Genomic DNA, 18,673 nt, shown 5'->3' with positions numbered 1-18,673 from the left:
TCTTAAATTTCCTTCCATTCGAGAAAAAAGCGTTCGAACCGAAAAGTTGTGAGTGCGATCATCAGGGCTACAAAACTGCTCCGCGAGAAAGGGAGAAACTGAAGACAACTGGTTGCTCCGATTTGTTATGCGATTACCATCGCCAGACCAATAAATAATCAGAATCGTGGTCTGCTCTCACTTTAATCAACCGGCGACTGTTCTACACTCTTTCCAGTCTCGCGCTGCTAAGATGACTATTATATTTAAGTTACGTTTATCAGCTGCAAGAGCAATAATCGTGGTGAACATTTATAGAGATATATTGTTATTTGTGAAATATAAAGCAAAAACGAGTTTGATAAACTCAGAGGCCAGCGGTGCTCGATCTCTCCTTCAATTTCCGGAATCTCATTGTTCGTCTATCGAGAAATTTACCAGGACCGATTCGGTACTAGATTACGGCCGACTCGCATTTTCATCTCTATACTACAGTTTAGCCGAATTGATAATTCCGCCAAAGACAAACATAGCTTTTCATCGTCGTGACGAGGAAAGGATCTTGTCTCCGTGAACTTCGCGGGAAGAGAAAGGAAGAGACATCTCGTCGCGAGCGAGTTTTTCTCGCTGTAGCTCTGTTTACGTTTTCGCATCATCCGTTTTCATTTCCTTAATTTTCTTCCGCATTACTCGAGCGGCGGGAATTTAAACGAGGTCGGATAACGCGTCGCGCTCGCGCTCAAAGGAAGGAACGCGAAAATTTTCCCGTTCTTTCCGCGGCGCATTTCCGGCGCGCCGCGCCTTCCCCAGAGCATTCTCGACCATTTCCACAGGGTCGGCAACCTTTTTATTTGCCTCTTGCGCATCCCGGCGCCTCATCCTACTAGAATATGTGTGTGTATATGTATATGTATGTATGTGTATATGCAGGTGCTTCCTTTATGATTCGCGTTGACGCCCACGAACTGCAATTCCTCGTAAGAACTAACGTAGAAAGAAAAAAATCGTGGGATTATATGCTTGAGTTCAAATCAAATGCTACAGTCAAGTCGCGAGAATTAATTATCGATTTATGTGGTTAATTTTGATCAGTTTTCCGGTTCTATAATGACTTAAATTGTGACGATTCTTCTGCTTGACATTACTGTTTCGTGGCTTTTAAGAAATGAAGAAAATTATGGAATATATCTTTTTTTACCTTTTCAGATTACGATATTAATATAGACATGAACCTGTCCGTAGTAATAATTCTCTCTCTCGAAAAAAAAATTTTTAAACCCACATCGTCCCCGTAAAATTTGAAAAATTTTGGTACCGATTTCAAGAAAATTCGCGACAGACAGACAGACGGTACTTATATATATAATTATTTAATTATTGATAATAATGGCAATACAAATAATCATCGTGTTATTGCCTTCGAAAATAAGGCGAGTATTTATCGACAATAGTTTTAGAGAATGCAAAATGTATTACTAATTCAAGTTTTCGTGTTGCATAATGAATGTTGCGCAATATTCGCGTTTATCAAGCTATATTAACTTCTCTAATCGTTTCCACGTGCATGTTCGTCAGTTAGTTTGAAAGGTCAGTTCAATTTTATATATATATATATATATATATATATATATATATATATATTCTACGCAATGCGAAAAAAAGACGCGTCCTCTACGCTTTGCATTATATATTATATTAAATAAGTCTGTACACTAATCTATTTTTAAAATGCTGATTTAGCATATCTATATTTTAATCGAAAGTCGAATTTCTACACGAGGATGATCAAAGTTGTTAATAAGATAATTAAAGTCTCTTTTTCACTAGTTTGGACTTTGACTTCAAACTCTTGTACGCAGAACGAATAAATAATTACAGATACTAATATTTCAATGTAATAACTTTTTCCCTATTCTTTTTTAAATAATTTCTATGAACAATAAATACAATTAATATTTCGTACAAAAATGTAAGAAAGAAGATCTTTAAAAGACTGTCCATCACCAATTTTTCTACACCAGTTAAGAATTAATTTCATCTTCATAATGTGTTAATATTTATTTCATTTTGCAATGTACTTGTAATGTCCTTTCTCAGTTTTAAACATCTCTTTAACATTTCCTGTATATCCTGTTCCCTTGAAAATTATTTGGAAATCGATACAAAGTACAATTTCATGTGCAATGCATTTTTCCTCGCGATAGAACGTTACCGGTTGCAATAGATCCTCGAATTAGCTGAAGCGATTTCGTAAAAATGCCGGCGATAACAATAAAGAGACTCCGCCTCGTAATAATTCGTCGTGTAAAATCCCGATCCACCGTAATCCGGTCCACGTATCTCGCGCGCGATATTTTAATTAAGAACGGTATAGTGTTGCTATTATACGTGCATACATATACGCTTACTATAATTCAATAACGACGTCCATTTTTATGACATCGGGAGGTGTACTCGTGCGTCGTAATTGTATCGCGCGCAAAATTTATGATCGCCACCCGGATACGTATTTACGGCATAAATATCTATGCGCTTATGAAGTCGTGATAAAAATACAGCTCCGAAAGAAACGCTCGCGTCGGATGCGAGACTATAAATAATGGTTGCCCGCACACGTTGCAATGGATTTTCTCTTTTGAGATTCAAAACGATATATTTCTCCCCTCTTCTCTTTTTTTTCTCACTCCCTGCAATCATATCGTATATTCCGCGGAGAGATTAAACGGTAATGAGTTTTATTCATATTCAGAGGGGATATAAAGAAGCGGATAAACGTTCGTTTGATGGCAACCAGATTGAAATTTTCGAGTTTAACGGATTTTTCCTCATCACAGATTTATCCTTCTTACTTTGTTGAAGTACCTGTGGACTTTTCGAAAAGTGTTACCGCTTTTGCATCGGTCTGCAAAAAGAAAAAGAGGATCGTTTGACGAGCATTTTATTTATTTGAACGTGTTCGCGTATACTCGAATCACTGACACTAATTTCTATTGACAATCGACAAATCGATGGGAGAGAGACATCGTTACATTTAGCATTGGCCATCGCATGCATTTAAGTGCGAAGCGGTTCCAGAATATTCGCACACGCTCGGCGGGACTCTAATCCGCGGCTGATTGCGAAACGCGGCTTGTATCGTCAGCGGATCCTTCATTACCGTTTTGTGTTTGATTTGGATTCAACGGCTACTTGGCACCAGCAGTCGCGACATGTTTGCTCGCCGGCTTTACTGAAAATATGACGCGCACGCGAGATTTTCCATGGATCACAGCAACGTGAATGGTTTAACCACGACAACGCGAAACACGAGCAATAAAATAGAATGCAATATTATAATCGGGAAGTAATTCCCTATAAAGAAAAGAAAACATTAAGAAAAAATTATAATATGCTTTAGAGAGAGAAAATAGCAAATATTAACATCAAAGAGGATTTATTTATATCTGCTCACATGATGTTCCAGCGATTTTTAAACTGTAAGCATCGCGATTTAAAATTATTATTATAATATACGTAATAAATATATACGATTTACAATATACATATTATATAATATATATTTATATGATATATTGCAATTAAATATTGCAGTTGTATCATAAATAACTGTTATTTCGTGCGACAAGAATTTCGTTACATGAATTGCAAGTTCAGATAAACTCGTAACAAGTAAATTCTCTCTCTCCGGATCGATTCATCGACGAGTCGCGAGTCATGAATGCGTTAACGATACCTATACATAGATGCGTCGAAACTATGCATCGAAACACGCATTGAAATATAAGGTCACGCGTCATATCTACGTTAACAAAGTGAGTTAGAACGACAGTGAGCGAACTACGTACATACAATGGCAAATCAATCGCTAACGGATTGTTCCCGGGTGGATTGTTCTCCAGCGAATCGCACCAATGATTTTACTTACAGACGCGCAGCGCGATCGTAAAGCTGAAGAAAGCTTTTTTTATTTTTTTTTTTTACTCTCGCTCTCTCTCTCTTTTTATTCATTGGACGCGAATCGATCAGGAAATGAATCTAACGAGATAAAAATCATCCAGCGTCATATTCGCGTCTCGAGAGAGATCGGGATAGAGATAGAGATGAGAGATATTAAACCCGTGAGTTCTCCCGCGTCACGATTCACCTTCAATTTCAACGTTCGCTTTCTTCCCGCGCAGCGATCTGATTTCCCGTCGAATGGCCCGTCCTCGGCAGATCCGTCCTATTTTCTTGCACGAACGGGCAACGATACACAGGGGAGCGTGAAATAATCGCGGGATCGAGGAAACGACGACGTACATCTGGGTGAGCATGGGCGTAGTAGGTCCTATTAGCGACTTGCGCTTGATGTGCGAACGATCTCATAATCTCGCTCTTTTATATCGTCGCACTTAGATAAAACGCGAAATAAATGCGAAATTCGGAAATTGCGTTTAACTGTGTGAGTACACGAAACGTGCTCCCGGAAACTTAACATGGATTTACTAACTTGACGTAATTCGATTTCTAACATCAACAGAGAGATGTAAACCCGCTCAGGTCTCGCACGACCTGAGATGAATTTCTGTCGACGCCTTTGCTTGCAAAATCCTGTGCCAGGCGAAGAGCTTGCACGAGATTCGATTGCATCGCGATTATATCGAGACAATCGTGTCATTAAAAATTATTAGTGAAAGAAACGCTATTTCTCTCTCTCTCTCTCTCTCGTTTCCTCTCGCAGCTCCAAGTTTTCGTTTTCACTCAAGCGAGTTCAATCTGATGTTTTTTTTTAGCAGGCAATAGGAATTAATTAATGAATTCTGTGCCTCTGATGGAAGATATTTCCGATGTTAATAGATTTCAGCAAGTCACCCTTTGCTAAACATTTTTATTATTAATATAATGGAAAGAAAAAAACAATCATATTTTGCATAGCTTGTATACAGGCAAAAATAAATGTTTATCAATCGCGATTTTCCTAATTGAATGAAAAATATTATAATTACTATATTATAATAAGTAAAATTAATTGCGACAATAAAAAGTATAAGTATATATGTATATTTTATCCTATATGCATTTTTATTTAATTGAATCATTACATGAACATTATTGCGTCATTTTTAATCACATCTTCCACAATCTATCAACCTTCAACATAAGTAATAGGTAATAGTTTCTGATAAGTGCTTGATTTCTCAAATAAATCCAGCTGAATTATTACAATCTGATCCAAAGACGAGCTAAGTAGTTCTTTAGACTCTTAATGCTTTCTTTCGATCAAATGGAAAAAGAAGGGGTGGGAGGACGATTGAAGAATCGATACAATCGAGAAGTTATTTTAGCGGAAAAGTAGAGAGAATGGCCGTTAAGTCTCCGGATTTTTTCAATTCACGGCGACTCGAGAAAAGTTATGTTTCAATAACGGATCAACTATTAAGCCAGAGCCAAGATTTTGACAACCGCGCGATTATTTACGGATACCTTGATCGTTTATGTAATTTCACTTCTCACTGCTCTTTAGCTTCTCACAAATCGAGAGAGTGACGATCCGAATCTGTTCGAACATATCTCGCCTAAAATACACACACACACACACGCGCGCGCGCGCATATGTATATACATATCTATGTACGGTTTCGGTGTCCACGATAGCCCGGGGGTTGGTTCAAAGGTCTCTTTGCCACGCTCATAACTGCCAGCGGGCGGCAATTGCGGCACCAGGTTATATTCCAGCTGTTGCGGTAACCACGAACTGAGAAGGCTCCGTTTCCTAGTTTCTCCATCCGCTCGCGATCGTCCCCTTTGTCATTCGAAATTCTCTATCCATCTGCACTCGGAAACCACGATACTCGTTACACCCTATCCGCATGACTGTTATAATCCCAAATCAGGATTGGATGTGAGAGACGGACCTTATTAAAATCGTGTAAATAAAGCGCGCTCATTGACCCGATTCTCAAGAAGTGAGAAAACTTGAAAAGTAAAACTCTTCACTACTTCGATACTATAGCTACTTCTCTTTCCTAAAAGAAAATCAATTTTTATATTTCTGCAAATTTTATGACGTGACAAGGATTTTTCTGATCTCGCTCTCTTAATTTTCGAAAACAAACAATCGGGATTTCATTGTCGCGCCTGCAATTCACGTGAACGGGCAAATAAAAACAGCCTAGGAAATTCCGGCACTCGGGCGTTATCGTTATCGTTGCATTTATCGGAGTCTCGCATCGAACATTTCATCACATATATATATATATAGATATTATCGCGGCTCACTTGACGGATTGCTTCGTGAATTTTAATTTTACATCGCTGCCTCCGGACGCGTCTTCACGCCCGAGTGACACCGTCGGCGGTGTGCGACGACGTGTCGCGTGTTGCGTGTGACAGGCAGCAGCGGCTTCTGTCACTGACAAATCACTCGCGGTTCGCACGCACGTAATAATACGATAATTCTGGAGAGAGCACGACGAAATACGCAACGAGAGGGCCTAGTATGTACGCTACGAGCGCTTTGGTAAAACGTACACGCGGGACGGGCGGAGTTTAAATGCATCCGACATGCGAATTCGACGATGTGGCCAATTCAAATTTCGCGTTGCTCGAAATAGATAAAAACCGGTTGTAGCTGCGTTGTAGCTGCGCAAGTGCGTGTAAAATGGCACGGATATTATCTCGTAATACATTCCCGACGGATCAATTCGTGCGCGAATCGTTTACGCAACAAGTGATTCCACGATGATTAAACAGAGAAATAAAACAAAACACAGCGTTTCGCGCGCAGTAACATTATATGTGACCGTGTTTACGGAAACAATCGGAGAGACATCGCAATTATTTTGTATTGTACAATAAATATAACCGGGCGGATATTTTGTTTCTGTCAATTCGAAAGTTGGTATTGTTTTTGAAAGAGATCAAGGAGCTGAAAGAAACGAGGGAACGGGGATCGTTCTATCATTTCGGATGGATTTTCCTCAGTCATCTTGTGCAGGTGTCCTATTGCAGCTCTGGGATCGCTCTGTCTATGTCGCGTGTAATATACCGCAGAAATAATCGATTCGTTCCGTTTTGACGAATGCGACGCTGTCATCTATCTGTCTTCCTTTGAAATCTTTAGATGGATTTGGATAGGGTTTATCTTATCGATGCCGCCGCGATTTATAGCCGATTCGGAAAACGGAGGACTGATTACAATGCGTTTCGGCTCTATCCATTCATGAGTCTAGCTATAGAGTATTGTGTACCAGCCACCCATATTTACGACAGCCAAGTCCACTCCGCTTTAATTTTTTCAGTTAACCGTGATTTGCCTTGTTGCGCCGTTAAATACGCTGTTTATTAATTATTTCGAGAAAAAAGTCTGGTTTTTTTTTACATATTCTATTAAATTTAGTGTCGCAAGACATGGCAAAAAATTGTTTTATTCATAATATTTCATTATTTCCTTATAATTAGTATAAATCAATGATCAGTAATAATCTCACAGCTAATTTATATATCAGTCATATTAAAAGCTGTTTACAATTATAAAAGAAAACATTATATAGTATATTCACCGTTATGCTGTCTTAATTCACTGATAACATCATGATCGGTTAAAACATATAAAAAAATTAGATGCATTTTGTCGCGATGGATGCTATCGCCCATTCTTGGCGAGCATCAAAATGCAAAGTTAATTCATTCATGAAATTTCTCTCTATGTTCGTTCAATCCGTACTGGTTACGACTGGTTCAATTCTATCTCAACGATGCAGACGTCGGTCTCGGAAAAGGAGGGACCAAGATGTTGTCGTCATGGTCGTCGTCGTCGTCGACGTTGCGTAGCGTCTCGACGTCGAGGCGTCGCGGCGTCAGTTGTTCGAAAACGCTAGGGATCACGGTACGCGAAAAGACTGCCAACCATTCAGACGTTTTCTCACAATCGTCTCCGAGGTCGGCATCGCCGATAGAAGTGTCACTGTCAAAGTCAGCTGTAGCTCAGAATTGCGCGGCTCGCAAATCTCGTTTTCCTCCGCGAAACGCTCGACGAATTAGACCCGACCTCGCGGTTACAGAAATCAAGGTCAATGTTCTGTCAGACTGACAGAAACACGCTTGGCTGTTAGCGCAGGCGCCACGCTGATTGTTTGGAAGTCCGATGCTTCCGGAATGCGGGATAAGAAAATGCGGTGTCACTCGTGAACCGCCTTAGAACTATGATATGCATACGAATGTGCCATTGAATCATTATTATTATTTCAATCTAATGATCGGCGCGGTTATTTTTAGTATGTATTTCTTGCGATTCGAGATTAATCGAAAAAAGGCGAAAAATTATATCATTTTTTCTCTAGATTAAAGAATTTATATTTTACACGAAAATAATTTTAGTTTTGATAATATCTTTAAGAATCAGATGAAACAAATGAATCCATTTAAATTCTAGATATTATTCTGAGAACGAACTTTTAAATGCTGCTATGAATCTTTGATTGAGTTAACAGTTGAATTATTTCTGTTGACAAATTTTTTAAATTTGATTAATATGTTATACGCAATAATGGAAATTATTATTTTTAAATTCTAAATAAAATGGCAATAAGTAATAATTGCAAACTTAGATGCGATAACTGCTAAGCGTCGTAATAAATTTTGTGAGTGTTCTCCTTTAAAGTGTCTTGTTGCTCTTCTCCCTTGAATTCTTTTGCGATCTTCCCTTGCGGAATTTTCGTACTTCCGGTAATTTACACGATGCAAAGAGAAAGAACGTTCGCAAACAGTTCGTTCCTCTAAAGGACGTGATTAAATTAATGCAATGCTAAAGGAAACTTATTCAATTACCAGACCATTCGACCTTTTTAGAAATTACTCGATTTAATTTAGTAAATACACGACAAATTCATTAATTAATTTCATTGCAAGCCGAGAATTACAATCCGGATTATAAAAACAGATTTTAAAGCTTCACATAATATTTAATTATAATTCCAGCAGTAAAATTATCATATGCATGTAGGAATTTTACAATATTTTCCTTGTGTCATTTTATTATGTCGTAAAGACCACTCCTAAATTGCAGCTAAATTGTAGTTTTCTATAATTAAATCACATAAGAAAAAGACGAAGTAAATGAAAGTCGCATCTTTCGACACAAAGTTTTCTGTATGTGGTTGCTAATTTTAACATTCTAGGAAATTTTTAATTTTAGGTCTGACGTGAGGTCATGAGTTTACCTTTGTAAAAATATCACTTATTTTTACATTTGCTTGTAATCACATGTGAATTTAAATATTATTGCTCGATATGCAACGTTTAATTTTTAAAGGAAGAAACAAATCACCCAGACTTGTCTAAATCGTTATTATAAATCATATTCTAGATAACAGAAGAGATTGCACCGTTGTACATATTTGCAAAAGAGAGTGATTAATGATTGAAAATCATAGAGTTCCGTCTCGGTTTGAGCTCAGTTCAAATATATTTCGTATTAGTTTGAGTTTATGAAATTGAGTTTAATCATTTTCGGAGCGATTCAAACGCGCTTTTCATCAAAGATACTATCAATAAATGGAATTTATGTTACAAAGCAGAAAACTACAAAAGATATCCCGTTACGCTTTGCGTATCAATGTTTAATAGCAAGTTAATTAATATGAGATTGATATTTTCTTAATGTGAAAATATCCAGGCACTAATAATTTTCAAATAATTAATAAACGGAAATAAGGGAATTCTTATAAACTATGCTCAAAATTCTTCCATTGCGTTTATTTACGAAATAATCTTAAGTAGATTTTTTAATACAATTTTTAATTTAAACTTTTAGTTATAAAAATATATATCTTGAAAGATAGGAAAGCTATAATACATATAATCTTCCTTGATAATAATGATAATAAATGTTCTTTGACAGTTTTGCTAATTCAAAATGAAATTAAAGAATTTTTTTTTTTTTTTTTACCATTAATATAAGAATAGCAAAGAAAACATATACATTTTATTTTACATGTAAAAAAATTCTGTATTATTCTTTAAAATATAATGTATTTACGTCTTGTATAATACGTCTTTTGATCAATATTTATTTCCCAAATTATAATAATAATATTAAAATAACGAATATTATAATAATAATAATGTTATCTTTATAGATTTAGAGTACAACAATAAAATACAATCACTATTTTACATTTAAAAAGAATGTATATGAAATTATGTAGAGACAGTGTACATGAATTTTATAAAAGAAACAATTCATACATTATAATTTTTTCTGACTTGAAAATCTCTATGTAGTCTTTTATTAGTAACAGAGACAAACGTATCTCATCTCCAAAACAAGATAATCTCGATCGAGATTACGCATGTTCGTCGTCTCAAACGCGCAAATTGGCATCTTGCGTGAATTTTTCATCATACATGACGCGCAATTGACCGCGAAGCGTCGATCCTCGTCTGCCCGCGACAGGAAAACTTCCCCGAACAATCGCAACCTGTATCAGTCAATCCGCAGTCTTATCTAAGCGTTTCCCGCGCCTATAAAAGACAAGCGTCTTCGAACGACGCTTAGTGATTCATGACTATAGCAATTGAACGCGCCGTGACCTTTTCTCGTTCATCGTTCTTCTAAAGCTCGTCGTGTCTTATCTAGTAGAAGCAGTGCCTATTCTGTATTTCGTACATCGCGATTAAGGTGTATCTCCCCTTCCGAACGAGTCGTGCTGTGCTACGTGATACATTCGAAGGGATAAGGATCAAACGAAGAAATAGCGAAGGGTCTTGGTGGGACCAGAGAGTCACATACAGGTGTTGTGCTTGCGAGGGACACTTATGACGGGGTCCAGGCGAAACCCATCGTCGAGCACGTCAGATATATTTGGGATATCGATTGGAAGCAGTAGAGAAGAGAAGGTGAGTTTTCTCCTGCTCGTCGCGGACCATTAGGAATATCGCGAGGATATTCGCGTTGATTAGATCGAACCGAATGGCAGATTGGATCGGCAGTCGATCAAATATTTTCGAGCTTCACCTGGAAGGGTTCGGCATTCGTCCGGAATATCGCGACGAATACGAATGAGAAGAATGTCTCTTGGACGATTCGTTCATTCGAAGGGACTTGAACGGGATCATCAGAGGGATCGTTTGTATCGGACGTGATCGAATCTAGATTTCATCATTATCACTGATGCTTGCATCGTCAGAATTGATTCGATATCGCGCGATTAAAATAACTAACTGTCATCATAGTTTAGAAAAGCAAAGTTTCTATACATATATACTTGGCGCGTATCTCTGTTTATTTTTATTCTCGATATCTCTATTTATTTTGCATTTATCGAATTATCGTCAAAGCTCATCTGTCGATTGCCTAGTTTCTTTGCTTTGTTTCAGTTAAAGAATTCGTATTATAGTGACTTTATGTATACTCATGTTTCCTCCTTTTATCTCGTCTCTCATATCTGTCGCATGCGCGAATAAATTATTCGTTTTTCAATATTAAAATTTAAATATCTCGACAAGAAATGGTAATATTCTTCTGCATATGAGATATTTTGGGTACTTCATGCGAGACGTAATTATGAGTTACGATGTTATATGTTACGTGAGCAAACAAGACCGTACGCGTAACAGAAGTAGATGTAATAGAAAATCGAGAGCAGCATCAAAGACCAATGTGTCTGCCTACAGGCTATAATCTGTAGTCACGTTAAATTAGTTACCTTTGATATCACTCGCAATGCGTTCATCGCGTGTGCGTAGCATATAAATTATGTCGAACCGAAGCGCTGCGTATAAAGTTGAGAGCCGTATTATCGTTGATCGAGAGCAGTCGATATCAAATGCTCTCGCTCGCAAACTCGCCGCAAATTCGCAAACGATCCACGATCGTTACTAAAGATTACGTTTATAATCACTCCTCATTATCACTTTTTATATCCGATTATGAATTTTCGCGATTATTCGAACGAGGACCATTTTCCTTCATCTCTCGCAATAAAGTCTGGCTATGCTAGATGACCCGAATCGATCTATTTTTATCGCGTCGCTTGCTCGACGAAGAAACCGACGATCTTTTAAGCATCGTTGCCAAGTTTTTCGACAAAGTTTTCAATTGAATCCGCTTGACAACACTCACCCGCCTTCTTCTTGTTTTTGTATCAGAAATAAGTTTCAAAAAGCGGAGACCAATTGGCTTCCAAAAATAAGCTCATCGATTCGGGCGTCGATAAGCTTATTATTATTGATTTATCGTGCGCGCTCTGGGATAAATCCCTTCAAGCTCTTATAAGCCGATTAATTATAAAAATTATAAAATATATAATTCGATACAGGAAAAGTCTAAAGCATGGATTAATTAAAGTTCCGTTTTAATAGACATCATAAAAGCAATGTTAAAAATTATCAAAATTGTTTAACGTATGTGAAAGAGAAGAAAAGAGATTTAGTTTTAAAATAACTTCTGAAAATCTGCTGAAAATTTGAATCTAATGTTTGAACAAGATAGACATTTTTATTTCATAGAGATGTTTTTGACTTCTCGCTTAAAATTTCCGTAAATTGTTTCGAACGTTATAAGGTGAAAAAATTAATATATCAATAAAATATAGCCTTCTAATTTTAATTAAAACTAAAACACATACTATAATAAAATGTGTGTGTGTGTGTTTATGATCAATTTTTAATTAAAATATCTATTTTAAATCTCTTTTTACTTGTATCTCTTTCTGCTTTTTTGATAGTGTTACTTGAAGCGTTAGCATAAATATTATATACTGCGAAATGATATAAGATTGCGCAATATTACATACGTTGATTCAACAAAGAATTTGATATTTAGATATATACAAGTTTTCATTTCTGAAATGTTTTTACGATGTTAATAATATAAAAATAATAAACATTTTTAATATATATTTACGCGCACGCGACATACATTACATAACAAAAAAAATTTCCTCGCGATTTTCGCGGATTGTATTTGTGAGGCTATTGAAAATGATACGTCAAATATTGCGGCGAGTAAAAATAGCAACATCATCGATTGCAATTGTAGTTGATTGTGAAATGTTATCAAGAAACAGTTGTATGGCGTCATATTGTACAAATGTTATCGAATGCACGATTTTGCAAATTGATAAATTAATTTCATTACCTCTTATCATGAAACTGGTGATTCTTCTTTTTATCAAAAAGATATATAAATAATATTTTCATCATAATAAATTCAGTTATATATACATAGTAATCAAATCTTCAAGCAACGGCTGCTATAACTCCATCATTATTTTAATCGCAAGCATATTTTGAACCTACAATTATCTATTGAATATTTCAATTGTATAATATATAAACGATTATGAAAACTCTCACGAACAATGATTTCAATAATGTAACTTTCATAAAATATTTCTTCATACAAAGTTCTCGATGAATTGTTTATAATTTATTAATAATTTGTAAACATCATAACATTTGCATTAATCTGATAATTTCAGATTCTTTGATGATTTTGAAGTATTAATCCTCTTTTCATTGATAAAACAACTGCATCAATCAGTTTATACATTTCACGTTTACTTTCAATTGAGCAAAATTTTGATAACGTAAGATAACACAGATGAAACCACACAGAATAATTTTTCAACCATACAGAATTTTCTAACCATACAGAATAGTTATTGGACAGTGTTTTTCCAGTTTTTTGTTATCAATCAGTTTATACTTGCCTGTTATGATAACTTGATAATTTCATATGAGGTTCTTTCTTTTTATATCTTTTTATTAATATTATGTAAAATGTGAGTTTTGCATATAAATACAGATATTTTTCTCTTATGAGAGATTTCAAATAAAAGAAAAATAGTCTAATAAATTTTTATTAAAAGTTCTAAAAATAAAATTACATTTTACGCATCTGTCAAAAAATACGATAGTCTCGATAAGGAAGCAATTCACATGTCTGATAAATCATGATTACAATCTTATTGATCAAGTTTCTTGTCTAATAAGAAATTTACACCAAATTGCGCCAATTAAAATATCGATCGAGGATATCAAAATGACTCGTCAAAAATACGATGCACTATCAATAAATACATACTCGACATTCTTTTGATAGCTGCCAATAAGAGATTTTTTTTATTATAAGAAAAAGAATCTCACTTTTCTACATTAAAAGCTATTTTTATCTTGCTATTATTATTTTCTTTGTTTAATTATATCTTATTTATAATTTATTTTTATTACAATATATATGGAACGCGCTCTCTTTTTCTTTCTCTCTCTCTCAATCTCTTTATGTCTTTTGCGTACTCGCTTTGTTGGAATTACTAGAGGAAACTCGATGTTAGATGTTCCATAAAGATAACGTTCAGACTAATAGCGTGAAACGGAGAAGATTTCTGCGGACACGTCTGTTTCGCGTTGATTCTTGCAACAGTATTAAACCAGAAACTCTCGTAACGGGATTGAACGGTCGACGAGTCAAGGAGTCACTTAGTCAGTTGCGAATGTTTGGACGAGGATTTTAAGCTTTGTTACTGACGAGACACTGTGTACGCTCTAATTCTCTTCATTAAGCGAGCGCTTTAATTTCAATGCCATGATTGCAATCGTCGCGGTTTAGTTTATCGTTAAAAATTGAGCATAATAATGTAAAACAACAGAAGACTTTAAATCGACACGATCGCTTTCATTCTTCACCTCATTTAATTAATTAATCCAATAGATTGATTTATACTGTCATAATTTAAAGATCACTACCATCTATTTTTTTCTTTTATCAAATTAAATAATAAATTTGCACATTAAATAATGAATGTTACAGAATTTACAAGAAAACTTTACGCAAGTTTGAAAATATATACATATATTTATTTTGCGGTCAAACGCAGAAACGAGAAACAATTGCGTTGCAATTGTATCGTCCGAAATAGCTGTAATCGGAATAAAAGGACGGACGGACGTTACTTCTCGAATATCTCACTATTTTCATCGATTTTCACGCGAATTCATTCTGTTCCCGCATCCGACGGCTGACCCGTACGCGTTAGAACTACTGAGAGAACTCGTTCTACGACTTTTCTCTCCATCGTATTTTCGAGGCGCGATGTCTCCTGGGGTAAAGTCAGTTGTTCCTTTCGCAGGTTACATCGAGATACTCGGCGAATCCCGGTGGATAAAACCTCGTCTTAGTAGGGATGATCCTGCGAAATGGCCCCACAGTGGCCACGAATCGATTAGCTTCTGAAAGAACGTTGCCCCGGCACAAACCAAATTTTCCACCCCGTTTTATCTCGTTATTTCGAAATACTAAACTTTGCCGCGCGTCTCGCCGTGACGTACGTTTTGAAAACTCAGAGAGAAAGAGAGAGAAACAGAGGGGAATGAAAAGTCTCGAAAATACTTTCGAGGATGTCGTTCCTTCGTATTATTAATGTAGAATTATAATGCATGTATAGACGCGATAAAATTATGAGTGACTTCGATGCGCGTAACAATTTAATTAGTCTTTTGTTTACGTAGTTAGAGAGAGGACAGAGAGAAAGCTTAAGTTAGCAAATTAAGTTAGGAAATTAATCATTATCCCCTGTGTATTCAGCGACCCGCCCAATTTCATAGCTGACAGCGGGAAGTCTGTTGCGTCATTCGAATCGATTCGTATTACTTCTTCCTTGTTGCGGAAGAAAATTTTCTCAACTTTCCGTCACGCTTCGACATTAGTTAACAAAGTTCGTTCGGAGCTTCTTTTTTTTGTTCGCTCACGGAAGTTCGCGTCTGTCGAGGATATCAAATCTTGGATTAATTTCTGACATGATATATTGCGAAGTCATCGATCTTCCCTCGGCTTTCGCGAATTGCAACATCTGCGAGGATATTATAAGCAAAAAAGATTCCGAAGATCGATATAATTCATGACTCCTGTATTCGTCGTAAAAAATTTCCAACATTGAAAGTTATTTATTAGCCTTGTTATCAGATCGTCGATTATTCATAGGTCTTATTGTTTTTTCACACTTGAAAGTCAAACGTTCAATTATAAACGATAACGATGAGTTCGTTTCATAATTGCGTTTCATTGCTTTACAACAGAGGAAAATTGAGTCTAATCTTATCTCACTTAACCGATCGCTACTATCTGATTATTACTTATTAAGAAGCGCCGGATTAACATTCTGATAACTGAGTCCCCCGCGACTCAATTCAAGCAGGAATAATACGTCGTTTATTCACATATGAATTTTAACTTTTCGCCGAAAGAAATTTGATTTAGCGCGTATTTATAATTCTTGAAATATCCGACATACATATATTAAAGATTAAACAGTCGAAACGTACTGTACGGCATTTTTCATAAACTTTTTCGCCAAGAAAAATTTGAATTCATCCAAAAACGAAGGCGCAGCTTGCTGAACTTGGTTTAAAGGTATCCGAGAAATCGTACCGGAAAGAGAGAGATCCGGGGGAGAGATGCTGGGTCCCGCATATTTCACTTGTACTATTCATACGATCTCATTTTGCAAAAGTCATATTACACAAGAATGTTTTCTACGACTTGTGTTACATTTAATTTATTCCTCGCCGGAAGGGGAGAGGCGCGTAAAGTGTACGCGAACCGAATAAGTATGTCGCGCTTTTCCCTCCTTGGTGCTTCCTTTCAACATCCGTATTTTCCGCTCTCTCCTCCCTCCCGCATGCCTTCTCAACGCGTCATCATTTTTCATTTGGGAAAGAGAGGGGTATCGTCCGACGAAAACGGATGCGGAACCGCGGCCGTGAATCGCCGCATTCGCGCAAGAATTGCAGCCCGGGGGAGGGCTTGAAAGTATGATGGAAATTAATTTGCCGAGCTTAACGAACCCCGAGGCTCACAAAGCAGCGGGAGGTACTGACGGAACGTCGTGTTAATTACATTGAGACCAGCAAGAGAGTAGACGGAGCGAAGACGGATTTTTATTTTCACGAGCGAGAAAACACTCGCGATTTGTATTCGTATTTCTTGATATATTCATAGATTTTCGCTTTTTTTTTTCGCGAAAATAAATGCGGATGAAAAATATCAAGCGTTGTATGTAGGTATCTTTCACGTGTGAAATATAGGTGTGACTCGTGTAAATAACAAGCTTGTTCAGCTAATTGAAGCAAATATGCGTGTGGCGGCGAATAAATAATTGAAAATAACCATGAAATATTCAAGGTAATTTATATATGACACGCTGTTTTACGATTCTTGAATTTACTTCGTAATGTGTACTCAATCTTTGAAAAGAGGAGAATATTTCTCTCTTATTAGAATAATAATTTAATCAAACATTAATAATTTCGTCTTTTCCCGTGTTCTTTGCAAGATCAATTGTCATCTTTATTTCCTGTCGTCTTCCTAGAGGGAAGTTAATTTTTGTAACAAAAATTAATAGAGATCATCCTCAGCGTACGAGAGAGAGAGAGAGAGACGTAAAATAATAAATCGCCGATTCCCCGGACACGTGTCTCGAGAGCCGCAGACCACCGAGGATTACGAGACGGAGGTCGGCTGGGAAATTAGTTTCAGAGCTTAATAGAGTTTCGCGAGCGCGAAAGATGGGCAGCATGCCGGAGGCGACGACTACTAAAGCTCACCCCCGAAAGTTTTCAGCAACTTTGGCAATTTTTTCAATTAGCCGCGATTTTTCAGCGATGCGACGGAGCAGACCTCGATGGATGCAGATTGCGCGAGATTGCCCTCCCTGCCCCCTTCCCCCCGTGTTTGTTGTTGGACTCTACTTCCGCTCTACTTTGTGATTTCCCGACGTCCTCTAACGACGTTTTACGCGTATATTAAGAAAGTCAACGCGACGTTATGAAAGCGCGTTTCTTAGCAGCTCCAAGGCGCGCGCGAAACTTCTTTATTCCGAGAATATAGATCCCGCGGGGTCCATTCTTCTCCTCGACAATATATCCTTTATGTCATTAATGAGTCCGTATTGTGTATTACGCTATATCGCGGCCCGATGAAACGCGGCAAATGCGTCTCGCTATCTCGGTGACAGCTATTTCCGTCCGACTTCCGGTTTGATCGCATCGATGATTTACGAGCTCTGAAAGGAACCCTGAAAGGGTTGATATCGATGCGGTTAATTTTAAAGCTGCATTTTCGCACGCGAGTCAACTGCAACTTGCGGTTGTTGACATCTTTTCATTCTGTCGTTCGATACAATTCTTTTATTTTGATTCGAGAGAGAAGAGAGAGAAATATATCTATAAATGTGTATCCTGCACACGAACGAGAATTGTAAGATACTCCGCTATTGATTTCGTACGTTACTTTAAGATTTCCGAAGGGTTGCAACAGTTTTGGAGGAAGGAGCAGACGCGAAAGAAGGGCGGATTGCACGAGGGAGACAATTTATTTGTCGAAGCCGATAGGTCGGTCGTGTTAGATCAACCGGAACGAGGGGAAAATTTTATAAACTCGTTCGTGTGTCAGATTCAACAGTGGGAAAAAAAGGAGACTCTTCGAAGAGCGGGTCGACGGCTTATTGAAGGCTGGGAAACAAATGAAATCGGAAAATCCTGCCGTGAAATAGGATAATCTGAAACCGTGCTACTCCATTCAACATTTAAATACCCTTGACGTTTCGATATCGAAACGAGACGAGAGAGGATTCGGAAAAATCGAGACGCAGTTTTTCTTTAGACGCGACAAATTTGGCGATTACTTTTCGATTTTAACGTTAGATAATTCTCA

The 18,673-nt window shown here is 37.0% G+C and overlaps 2 protein-coding genes across 11 annotated transcripts in view; one reads left to right on the top strand and one right to left on the bottom strand.

Annotated features, from left to right (window-relative positions):
- LOC145940774 (uncharacterized) overlaps positions 1-18,673 on the bottom strand; it is a 225,604-nt gene that overhangs the window by 12,075 nt on the left and 194,856 nt on the right. The window lies entirely within an intron of this gene.
- Positions 1-18,673, top strand: part of Mdr49 (Multi drug resistance 49) — a 56,648-nt gene that overhangs the window by 16,326 nt on the left and 21,649 nt on the right. Inside the window, exon 1 of one of the 6 annotated variants that reach the window (XM_083046249.1) lies at positions 10,491-10,857. The exons of 4 other annotated variants lie outside the window; for them this stretch is intronic. The gene's annotated coding sequence lies outside the window, so the exon portion shown is untranslated. Of the gene's footprint in view, positions 1-10,490; positions 10,858-18,673 lie in introns of those variants that run through there. One more of the 6 variants, XM_083046253.1, reaches the window with a different exon arrangement.

This window comes from Prenolepis imparis, unplaced genomic scaffold (genome assembly GCF_030444845.1).
Source record: "Prenolepis imparis isolate NDT839.2.m4 unplaced genomic scaffold, iyPreImpa1.0 SCAF_9, whole genome shotgun sequence".
NCBI lineage: Eukaryota > Metazoa > Arthropoda > Insecta > Hymenoptera > Formicidae > Prenolepis > Prenolepis imparis.
The sequence above is the reverse complement of the archived record's forward strand: the minus strand, read 5'-3'. Positions and strand labels throughout refer to the sequence as shown.